Source organism: Labeo rohita, unplaced genomic scaffold (genome assembly GCF_022985175.1).
Source record: "Labeo rohita strain BAU-BD-2019 unplaced genomic scaffold, IGBB_LRoh.1.0 scaffold_1934, whole genome shotgun sequence".
Lineage (NCBI taxonomy): Eukaryota > Metazoa > Chordata > Actinopteri > Cypriniformes > Cyprinidae > Labeo > Labeo rohita.
The window spans coordinates 1-12,384 of NW_026128148.1; the positions used below are offsets into that span (position 1 = coordinate 1).

General features: G+C 37.9%; 1 long non-coding RNA gene and 1 pseudogene across 1 annotated transcript; one reads left to right on the forward strand and one right to left on the reverse strand.

Annotated features, from left to right (window-relative positions):
* The first annotated feature begins 669 nt into the window (after positions 1 to 669).
* LOC127159141 (tripartite motif-containing protein 16-like) lies at positions 670 to 11,123 on the forward strand (annotated as a pseudogene).
* Positions 5,395 to 7,588, reverse strand: LOC127159142 (uncharacterized). Its single transcript, XR_007826365.1, has 4 exons — positions 7,500 to 7,588; positions 6,017 to 6,073; positions 5,825 to 5,885; positions 5,395 to 5,722 (listed from the first exon to the last, which is right to left on the reverse strand). It is a non-coding gene; the product is annotated as an uncharacterized LOC127159142 (long non-coding RNA).
* Positions 11,124 to 12,384: the final 1,261 nt, after the last annotated feature.

Genomic DNA, 12,384 nt, shown 5'->3' on the forward strand with positions numbered 1-12,384 from the left:
GCCTTGTTTTGAATTTTGACATTTATTCTTATGTTTACTCTAACTATCAATATAGCATTAACTGATTTATTCACTGATTTTATAATCACTTATTATTTGTTATGTATGAAATTGTCTTTTAAATGGAAATAAATGTATTTAAATGAACCGTGATAAATAACATCACATCCATTTGTGGCTGTCATAATCTTATTCTCATGGTTTCAGCAATTTCCGGAAATCCCTTACATAAACAAATGACCTCTGATTATCATTATTAAAAAAGAGGGAGTGCACACCATTTTTACTCAATGGAATTACAACTGAAAGATTTGTAACATTATCAAGTGAGAATGAGGATCTGTGTAAAGTCAATCTTTTTCTGTAAGAACTGGCCTACATCATATAAACCCTAAGCACCACAGAACCTTAAACACTCAACAACTTATTTGTATATCTATATCACATTGAGAGAAAATGAACTCAAATAACACTAAGCAACAGCTTCCCTTTAGCTGTAACAGTAGAGCATGGTGCTAGCAACACAAAGGCCCTGGGTTTGATTCCAGGGGAGTGAATAAACAGATCAGATGTGATCAACGCAAGTCGGTTTGTGCCAAAGTGTGCCAAACGCATAACGCAACGTAAATGTAACTCACATTTAAAGGGTCGCTCATTCACAAAGAAACTAAACTGCTGTCGAACTGTTGTGTATGTCTCTACATGTGAGTGCCGCGTGCAGTAAAATGGCAGAATCCAGTGTTTCTTTGGCTCAGAATCAGTTCAGCTGTTCAATCTGTCTGGATCTACTGAAGGATCCAGTGGCCATTCCCTGTGGACACAGTTACTGTATGAGCTGTATTACAGGCTGCTGGGATCAGGATGATCAGAAGGGAGTCTACAGCTGCCCTCAGTGCAGACAGACCTTCACTCCAAGACCTGTTTTAGGTAAAAACACCATGCTGGCTGAAGTGGTGGAGAAACTCAAGAAGACAAAACTACAAGCTGCTCGTCCTGATCAGTGTTACTCTGGATCTGGAGATGTGGAGTGTGACGTCTGTACTGGGGACAAAAACAAAGCCATCAAGTCCTGTCTGGTGTGTCTGGAATCTTACTGTCAGACTCATTTTGAACGTCATGAAGAATTTCACTCTGGAAAGCGACACAAAATGATGGACGCCACAGGACGACTGCAGGAGATGATCTGTCCTCTGCATGATAAACTACTGGAGATTTTCTGTCGTACTGATGAGCAGTGTATATGTTATCTGTGTATGTTGGATGAACACAAAAACCACGACACTGTATCAGCTGCAGCAGAGAGGACTGAGAAACAGGTATGAACTTTATGCTGCATGTTAACATCTCAAGTCAAAGATAATTAATAGTCAAATGATTTTCACTTAAAACAGTTTTTGTGGATGCACAAGTTTTTGTTCTTTCATTGTTTATAACATGCAATATAACATCTATCAGATTTATGACTAATATTTGTTTATCCTGCAGAGACAACTGGGTGAAATGCAGAGAAAATATCAGCAGAGAATCCAGGAGAGGAGAGAGAAGAGCTTGAGAGCTGAGAGAGGCTGTGGAGTCTCACAAGGTGAGTTTTGAACAGAAGAACAACTGCTGGCTGCTGAAGAGCTGTTTCAGACTCAGTTAGGACTCTCCTCCAGTCAGTCTGTGAGGAGCCAGTGCTGGAGCTCTTTCAGTCCCACTGAAGCTCACTGTGGGGAACAGGCTGTGTGAGGTAGCAGTAAGATCTGAGTGAATGGACTGATTCTAATGCTTCTCTCTGTGTCCTAACAGCGCTCTGCACAGGCAGCAGTGGAGGACAGTGAGAGGATCTTTACTGAGCTGATCCGCTCCATTGAGAGAAGCCGCTCTGAGGTGACACAGCTGATCAGAGATCAGGAAAAGGCTGCAGTGAGTCGAGCTGAAGAACAGACTGGAGCAACTGGAGCAGGAGATTGAAGATCTGAGGAGGAGAGATGCTGAGCTGGAGCAGCTTTCACACACAGATGATCACATCCATTTCCTCCAGGTAACAGAGATCTAACAAACAGGACAGTAGTCTTGAGGAATTTGTTTTCTATCAAATGTTTCTGTGTCTTTAGCTGGTGTTTCTCTTGTATCTTATGTCTGTGTAGAGTTTCCAGTCTCTCTTTGTTCCTCCTGGATCTACAGACTCACCCAGCATCACTGTCAGTTCTCATGTCTCTTTTGATGATGTTGGTAAATCTGTGTCTGATCTAAGAGAAAAACTTGAACATTTCTGCAGAGAGGAGAAAGAAAAATTCATGGTAAAGGTAAAGCACTGATCATTAATTTACTATTAGAAATAAGTGATGCATCACACAGTCTTTGATAGCTGGCATACAGTCTGGTTGATTCAGTGTAAAATATAATCATGACCACAATTAAAGACTGGTGAGCACAAAAGTAGACATTTATGGCACAGTAGTCTCTGTAAACACCTCACTCAAGACACACACTAGCGACCGACGCTAGAGACTGTGATCTTCAGTGTCCTTTTTGTTACCACCTGTCTCCTGTTCTGACTGTTGGTGGTTTGAGCTCTGGAGTATGAGGCTGAGATAATGCATAGTCTACTGCAGAAATACAAAATGTTGTAAGATGTATGTATTAATACACAACATGTCTGTTAATTTTTATAGCAAAATATATCGAGATCATTCCCACACCTGAATGCAAGACAAGGGACGAGTTTCTACAGTGTAAGTTACTAAAAAACAAGTAAAAACACTTGATTTATCAATTGATTTATGTTAATATTTTAAAATGAGATTTCTTATTTAGATGTAGATTGTGTTTTGTCTCCACCAGATTTTGTCCAGTTCACAGTGGATTCAAACACAGTAAATAAAAACCTGTCTGAAGGGAACAGACTGATTGAATACACTTCTGAAAAACAGCAGTATCCTGATCATCCAGACAGATTTGATGGTCTTCCTCAGGTGTTGTGTAGAGAGAGTGTGTGTGGACGCTGTTACTGGGAGGTTGAGTGGAGTGGTAAGGTGGATATATCAGTGTCATATAAGAGCATCAGCAGGAAGAGAAAGGGGGATGGTAATAATGACACCAATGACAAATATGACACATGTGAGTTTGGATATAATGATCAGTCCTGGAGTTTGTGCTGCTCTGACTCTCGTTGCTCATTCTGGCATAATATGCAAGGGACTAAATTCCCTGTAGTCTCCAACTCCTCTAGAATAGGAGTGTATGTGGATCACGGTGCAGGAACTCTGTCCTTCTACAGTGTCTCTGACACAATGACCCTCATTCACAGAGTCCAGAACATATTCACTCAGCCTCTCTATCCTGGGTTTGGGATTCATGTGGTCATATTTTTTTTCCAAACACATTTTACCAATTCCAAACCACATCAGTCTTAGTAACTACTGTTAATTTTGTATTTAATCATTTATATGTGATGTATAATTGTCCGTGAAGGCTGGAAGTGAAAAACTCCTTATATTCAGGTGTGCAGGATTATTAGGCATGTTTTCGTTTACAGCTAAAATGAGCCAAAAAAGATATTTAACCCAGACTGAAAAGTCCAAATTATTAAATGCCCATGAGAAGAATGCAATACTAATGCATTACAAGAATTTGCAAAGTTAAGGCTTGACCATTGGACAGAGAAATGCTTGTTGAGTCTGCATGGTCAGAAAAAACAGGTGGAGAAGAAAAGATGCATGTTAACTGCAAAAGAATTAGGAATTAAGGTGAAGAATTAGGTGTGACACCATCAGGAACCGTTTAGTCTCCAGCGCCACCATTTTCCAGAACTGCAACCTACCTGGAGTCTTCAGAAGTACAATGTGTCAGGTTCTCAGAGACTTTGCTTGGTAAAAAATCCTAAAAAATGCCCCTTACTTAATAAGAATAACAAGCTGACGTGTTGTGAAATACATGAAGACAGTTTTTTTATATGCTTTAGAGACAGATAAGTTGAGAGTGACTCTTGAAGGACAAGCATCACATCCTCTTGTGCCTCTGATTCAAGAATTTATCTTCCAAAATCTGGCAGTAAGTTTTGGGAGTTCATGTTTAGTCTCTTATCCTGAAAAGTCTGACTTGCAGAGATGGACTAAAATGAACTCCCAAAATTTGGAAACGGAAATGGAAACGGTTCCTGATGGTGTCGCACCTAATTCTTCACCTTAATTCCTAATTCTTTTGCAGTTAACATGCATCTTTTCTTCTCCACCTGTTTTTTCTGACCATGCAGACTCAACAAGCATTTCACTGTCCAATGGTCAAGCCTTAACTTTGCAAATTCTTGTAATGCATTAGTATTGCATTCTTCTCATGGCATTTAATAATTTGGACTTTTCAGTCTGGGTTAAATCTCTTTTTTGGCTCATTTTAGCTGTAAACGAAAACATGCCTAATAATTCTGCACACCTGAATATAAGGAGTTTTTCACTTCCAGCCTTCACGGACAATTATATATCACATATAAATGATTAAACACAAAATTAACAGTAGTTATTAAGACTGATGTGGTTTGGAATTGGTAAAATGTGTTTGGAAAAAAAATATGACCAGAATATCAACATGCCTAATAATTCTGCACACAGTGTATAGTTATGAATGTTTTAATTGTTCAGGCTGAAAACTGTTCTTGTGCCTGGCTGTTCTGGTGGTCGGTGCTCTTTAGTGCCGACCAGAGGGAAACAGTTTGAAGAAGAAGTGGGCTAGGTGTGTGGGTTCCAAAGTGATTCTCTTAGCCGTTTTCCTCACTCTGGAGGTGTAAAGATCTTGGAGGTTAGGTGGGGGGCAGTAATCCTCTCAGCAGTCCTAAAAATTTGCAGACCCGCAGCACCAGCAGTTTCATTCGGTTGTGGCTAGAGGGGATACAGCTCCGACCGGAAGCTAACAGTGAAATTAATTGTTCTACCTATTAGATTGTGTTTTATTAACGTGTACACCTACCCCAACTCTAAACTTAGCCCTTACTATAATACAAAAACAGTATTCTTGTTGTACAGTGTGACAAAAATAACGTTAGACTGATGTGCGCATGCCCAGTAGCCAGAGCTGTATCCCTTCTAGTCTAAACCGTTTCCGGAACCGCAGCCACAGAACCGGAAGTGAGGAGCGGAGCTTACATTTTTAACAGAGCAGCGCCACCTACGGTTTCAAAGTGTAATTTTCTATTATTTCGCAAGAAACAGCATACTTTAAGTGTGCATGTCATAATGATATGTTATAGTACATTGAACATTTTAAAACATTAATCTTGTGTAATATAATTGTATATATATTTTTTTTTTCATATTTTGCACCATTTAAAAATAAAACAGAATATAAATTGAATAGGGCAATCTTTTTTATTATATAATAAAAAGATAGAAAACAATTTAGTTAGAGAAGCTAGTGCTATTTTTTTTTTTCAAGAAAAGAATGGAGTGCGAGTCTTAATGGTTCAAGTTTTTTAAAGAATAGAATTAGAATAGGGAGTGCTAGAGGGTCAAATTAAAATTAATTAAATTAAATTGAAGTTTATCCAATAACTCCACATCATCCCTGAACACAAAATGAAATTTGAAGGACACTCCGGAAGTTTCTGATTGTTCCAGGAGATTGCTGAGGGCCTTTTCGTTGTCTTCTTCATCCATTATAAAGAAAAGAGGTTCTTCCACTGGCCCCCTGAGCAGATGTCTGTTGGAATGGAGCCATTTCACAGCTTCTGTTGGATTACTGGGAGTTCCTTCATTGCAGAATATTAAAGAAAAATGTGTTTTTAATATTTCTCATTAATGTATTATGTTAAGATATATATGTGTGTGTATGTGTGTTATTTGAGACATACCTCATTGTTGCTAAGCATAGCTTGTTCTCTACTTGGAAGGGCGTCTTGTAGGGTTTCTGCACTGTAATATACATATCTTGGCTGATTAAAATGATTAAATTCAATTAAATTTATTTAAATGAAGTTTTATTTAAATTGATCAGAAGGGGGTGTAAATGTAATGGTGGGCTAGAGGAAATGTCCAGTATCTACCCCAAATTTCTCCAGAAGAATAAGAGTCCACCATCTCTGTATGTTTGGAATGTAATACTGGAAGAAAAAAAAAAAACACAGAGAAATCTTGAAGAACTGCTATAATATCATTAATATCAAGTACTTACAGATGTAAAATCAAAGGTTCCTTATTTAATCACACCAAAAATTGGTTGCTACACACACACACACACACACACACACACACACATGTCTGGTTCATTATCTTTGTGGGGACTCTCCATAGGCGCAATGGTTTGTATACTGTCCACACTGTATTTTCTATCCCCTTACCCTAACCCTACCCCTAAACCTAACCCTTACAGAAAACTTTCTGCATTTTTACTTTCTCAAAAAATGTCATTCTGTATGATTTATAAGCTTTTGTACCCATGGGGACCGCAGGCTGGTCCCCACAATGTCAAAAATTTCAGGTTTTACTATCCTTGTGGGGACATTTGGTCCCCACAATATAGCAAAAACAAGTACATATATATATATATATATATAAAAGAAGATAAAAATGAAACTAATACTGCCAGTAGGTGGCGGTAAGTCACTGATTTAATTTCTGAATCATATCATTCATTTGATTCGTTCGATCGACTGATTAATTCAGGAATAAATCAAGTGACTCTTTTTATGAATGGTTAATTGATTCATAAGTAAACGAAACAGCGCTGTGTTTGAATGGAGATGTGCAGCGGCTCAGTTGTGACTTTGTTTCAAACTATTTTTGAAGATGAAATAGAGCAAAATCAGGCAATAGTGTTATAGTCAGACAATGTAAGTCACTTAATATTAACTTCTTGTTTATTTAACTGTTGTACTAAATCAATATCTCATTTACAAACTCCCTTAAAAATCATTAAAAGGGTCACTCATCTTAGGTCATCGCTCTCTACAATGCACCGTGAATCTCTTATTTACACTCTTGTTTATGAAAGAATTCGTCAGATATGTCTGTGATACATTACTCTGGGATGGGGGGTGTATTCAAAGCGCCGCCTTTACTGTTTACAATGCGTGAAATGCTGCGCTGTGATTGGCTGAGCGGATGTTTCGCATTTTGCAGAAAAGGGAGACTGCTGGCGTATGTCGCGGTTTGGAAAAAAAAGGGAGAAAACATGACAGAATAACATGGCGGATATTTGCGTAAAATTAAAAACTGCCTTTTCTATATTGTAAGTAACGTTACATATCAGTTGCACTGCTGCAGCTCAGGTAATGTGTCACATTTCTGAATTCATGTCTCTACAAGAGATGAAAGGACCACACAATTAACTTTGACAAATGTTACGAATAATAATATAATATATTTACGAATAATAAACATCTTCTAAGCTTCACAGCCTATTTACAACACACGATCCGAAAAGTGTATTGTTCAACAAATTCAACCTTCATTAAGATGATAAATCAAAGCACAAATTAAGCATTTAATAAATAAACGCTTAACTTAATATATAATATAATTGTTTACCATATAATAGCAAAAAACATTACAACTCATCGTGCTCTCCGCCATGCTTATCTCGTTGTCAATAACTCTGCCCCTTACCTCCGGTTCTGTGGCTGCGGTTCTGACACTGCTGGTGCTGCGGGTCTGCATTTGAATACTGTTGAAAAATTAATTGTTGGTCGACGCCATAGCGTGCAGGCGTGAATTAGCAGAAGGCGAACATTCGGTTCGCGCTCGGTGTGAAAGTACCATTTGTCGGCGATTCGCCTCGCGATTTCGCATCGCGCACAGTGTGGAAAGGCCTTAACTGTCTATTTGTGCAAATAATATTGTTATACACCTAACAGTAAATCAATACTACAGTTGAACTTATGCTATTAAAAGCAAGATCAGGAGCAAGCAGGAGACTGAAGATCTGAGGAGGAGAGATGCTGAGCTAGGGCAACTTTCACACACAGATGATCACATCCATTTCCTCCAGGTAACAGAGATCTGACAAACAGGAGAGTAGTCTTGAGGAGTTTGTTGTATAGAGTTTGTGTTTCTATCAAATGTTTCTGTGTTCTTAGCTGGTGTTTCTGTTGTGTCTCTGTAGAGTTTCCAGTCTCTCTCTGTTCCTCCTGGATCTACAGACTCACCCAAAATCACTGTCAGTTCTCGTCTCTGTTTTGATGATGTTGGTAAATCTGTGTCTCATCTGAGAGAAAACTAGAGCATTTCAGCAGAGAGGAGATAGAAAAGATATCTGGTAGAGGTAAGCCTAAAATTTCCTGACATGTTTCATATCATGTAATGTAGAAAATAGAAAATGTATATTAAAATAAATAGTTTAGATATAATTTCAATGTAATTTCTAATTATTAGATATTAATTTACAATATTGAAAATGAAATGTCTGTTGGTTTACATAGTAAAAAACATTAAGATCATCACCTCTGAAGCTGAGACCCGTGAGGACTTTCTCCAATGTAAGTCTCTATAATCATAAATGTACATAAAGAAAAAGACAGACTTTAGTTCTTATTACATTTCATTATTCAGACTGAACTATCCTGAACTCTACACAACACTCTTGATTTACATTTACATTAAGCCATTTAGCAGATGCTTTTATCCAAAGTGACTTTTAAGTCAGGACAATCAACAAAAGAGCAATAATATTAAGGCCCAGATAGTCTAACACAGTACATGTAAGCAAGGCTTTTTTTTTATAAGAAATAAAAAGACAGCATGTAGATAGAATAGAAAAACAAAAGAGAAGGCTAGTGTTGGAGAGGGCACGTAAGTCTGAAGAAGTGAATTTAGGTAAAAAGTGCACAGCCAGTGGTTGTTTTGTAGGCAAACATTAATGCCTTAAATTACATGAGACACATTTATACTGTTAATATGCAAAGATTCATCACTAAACAATACCTGTTAATTATACAACAAATTACTATATTAATCCTATAAAATATTCATAAATCAACTTAATTGTTTATGATTGAGTTGCTAAAACATCTTTAAAGAGGTCATCGGATGCAAAGTTCACTTTTACATGTTGTTTGAACATTAATGTGTGTTGGCAGTGTATGTACAAATCTACCCTATAATGATGAAAATCCATGCAGTGGTTTTTAATTAACTGTAAAAATAATATCCCCTTTTTCAAATCGAGCCATTATCAGATGCCTGTTGGTGTGGCCCCCATGATAGTTGATTGACATGAGCGTCTTATCTCACACCCGATGCCAGAGAAGGGATGTAAGTTAGACAAGAATATCTCCAGTCGAGCGACTGAGGTGTTGTGTTGCTGGATGTAATAATGAACAGTGATTGTCATTTACTCCCGACATCGAGCCGCTGAAGATGCAGTGGATTACATTTGTTTGTGAAGGGTATGCGGCTCCCGATCTACATAAATCATTCATGATCCAGCTTCACCTACAGCAGAAGTGCGCATAAGGTTTTTTTTTATGAATCTCTGAAATCACCTTTCCTAATAACGTGATAGTTAGCAAGTTTAGCGACTAAACACGCTGAATGTGGATAAAGTAAACAGGCTCATCACTCCACAGAGAGAAGAGAGGGGCGGGGCGAGCATAGCTCATTTGCATTTAAAGGAACAATCCATCAGAATGGGTTGATTTTTGCAGAGCTCATTTTGACAAGGTAAAAAGGGTGCTGTTTTACACAACCATTGAGAACTTTTAACCAAAGTATATTATAGACTTTTCATTAAGACTCTAAAGAATCATATCAACTTGTGGAAAATGGGCATCCGATGACCCTTTAAAAATTTAAACAGCACTAAAAAATAAATAGAAAATGTGAAATGACTTTTCAATTATACATATTCACCAAACTATAATTTGTACTGGTCAGCTCCAAATACACACAGACACACCAACATGAAGTTATGATGGTCAAAACAGCAAGGCAGATGTTGTTGTTGTTTTGTTGTTTTTGTCATAAAGTATCTAGCATCACTGGTGCTTTCCATGCATACGTAAAAACCTCAATATAATAAATGTTTTTGTGTTTTGATGATTGAAAGTCATGTATTTCTTAACAGATGCACACTATGTTTTTTTCTATCTTCATCAGATTCCTGTCAGCTCACTTTGGATCCAAACACTGTGAATAAAAACCTGGTACTCTCTGAAGGAAATAGAGTGATTAAATACACTCATGATGAACAGCCGTATCCTGATCATCCAGACAGATTTGATGGGGTTCCTCAGGTGTTGTGTAAAGAGAGTGTGTGTGGACGTGTTACTGGGAGGTTGAGTGGAGTGGTGAGGTAATTATATCAGTGTCATATAAGACAATCAGCAGGAAGGGATGGGGAAACAATTGTAGATTTGCACGTGATGATCAGTCCTGGAGTTTGTACTGCTCTGACTCCAGCTGTTTATTCTGGCATAATAAGCAAAGGACTGAACTCCCTGTAGTCTCCAGCTCCTCTAGAATAGGAGTGTATGTGGATCACAGTGCAGGAACTCTGTCCTTCTACAGCGTCTCTGACACAATGACCCTTATTCACAGAGTCCACGCCACATTTATTCAGCCTCTCTATCCAGGGTTTAGGGCTAGTTTATATTTAAGAAAAGTTGATATGTTTAATTTTTGTTCAACCGTGACACTTTGTGACCTAAAAATATAGCTGGTACAGAAATTCTGGAAATATTGTGAGAGATATTTTAGATATCATTGCCATGTTTTGAATTTTGCCTTTTATTCTAGTGTTTAACTTAAGGATTTATTCACAAGTTGCAAAAACATGTAATATTTGTTATGCCTGACATTGTTTATAAATGGAAATTCACTGCATATTCTCCACCTTACAAAACTAAAGAACCATATGTGATTTTTGTCATTATTTAGTGCTGACAGCTCTGTATATTTAAAGAGTGTTCATACATGCAGTTCTAGCAGGTCACATTTAATGAACCACTAAGTAAATGCATGTAATTAACTTGTGCTAAACTTATTCACTCTGGTGTGGGAAGTCACGGAATCTATACCACCTTTACTCAATGGATATAAAACCTAAATAAAAGATGATTTGTAACATTACTCTTATCATGAGAGGACGAGGATTGGTCTCATTGTGCAATCGCTTCTTAAAACAGCAGTCACTTTCAGATCATTGATTGAATGTTCAGTCTCTTATTACAACCGAATTCCGGAAATGTTGGGACATTTTTTAAATTTGAATAAAAAGAAAACTAGAAGACTTTTTTTAAATCACATGAGCCAATATTCTATTCACAGTAGAACATGGATAACATAGCAAATGTTTAAATTGAGAAAAGTTACAATTTTATACACAAAATGAGCTCATTTCGAATTTGATGCCTGTTACAGGTCTCAAAATAGTTAGGACGGGGGCCTGTTTACCATGGTGTAGGATCTCCTCTTCTTTTCAGTACAGTTTGAAGCTGTCTGGGCATTGAGGTTATGAGTTTATGAAGTTTTGGTGTTGTAATTTGGTCTCATTCTTGCCTGATATAAGTTTCCAGCTGCTGAAGAGTTCGTGGTCATCTTTCACATATTTTTTGTTTAATGATGTGCCAAATGTTCTCTATAGGTGAAAGATCTGGACTGCAGGCAGGCCAATTCAGCACCGGACTCTTCTACTACAAAACCATGCTGTTGCATTAGCTGCAGTATGTGGTTTTGCATGGTTCTGCTGAAATACACTTCATCTGGAGGGAGCACATGTTGCTCTAAAACCTTTAAATACCTTTCAGCATTCATAGTGCCTCCAAAACATGCAAGCTGCCCATAACGTATGCACTTATGCACCCCCATGCCATCAGAGATGCTGGCTTTTGAACTGAATGCTAATGACATGCTGGAAGGTCTCCCTCCCCTTTGGCATCCATGATTTTCAACAAAAATGTCAAATTTGGACTCGTCAGACCATAGAACACTTTTCCACTTTAAAACAGTCCATTTTAAATGAGCCTTGGCCAACAGGACACAACGGCGCTTCTGGACCATGTTCACGTAGGGCTTCCTTTATGCATGATCAAGCTTTAGTTTGGCATTTGTAGATGGCACAGCAGATTGTGTATACCGACAATGGTTTCTGGAAGTATTTTTGGGCCCATTTAGTAATGTCAGTGACTGAATCATGCCTGTGAGTGATACGGTGTCGTCTGAGGACCCGAAGGCCACGGGCATCCAACAAAGGTCTTCGGCTTTGTCCCTTGTGCACAGTGATTTCTCTGAATCCTTTGATGATGTTATGCACTGTAGATGATGAGATTTGCAATTTGACTTGTGGAATGTTGTTTTTAAAGTATTCTGCAATCTTTTTACACAGTCTTTTTAACTTAATTAGTTGCAAGATGTTCACCCAGCTGAATCTTTTCAAAATTTCTTGCTTTTTCAGCACTTTGTTGCCCCCATGCCAACT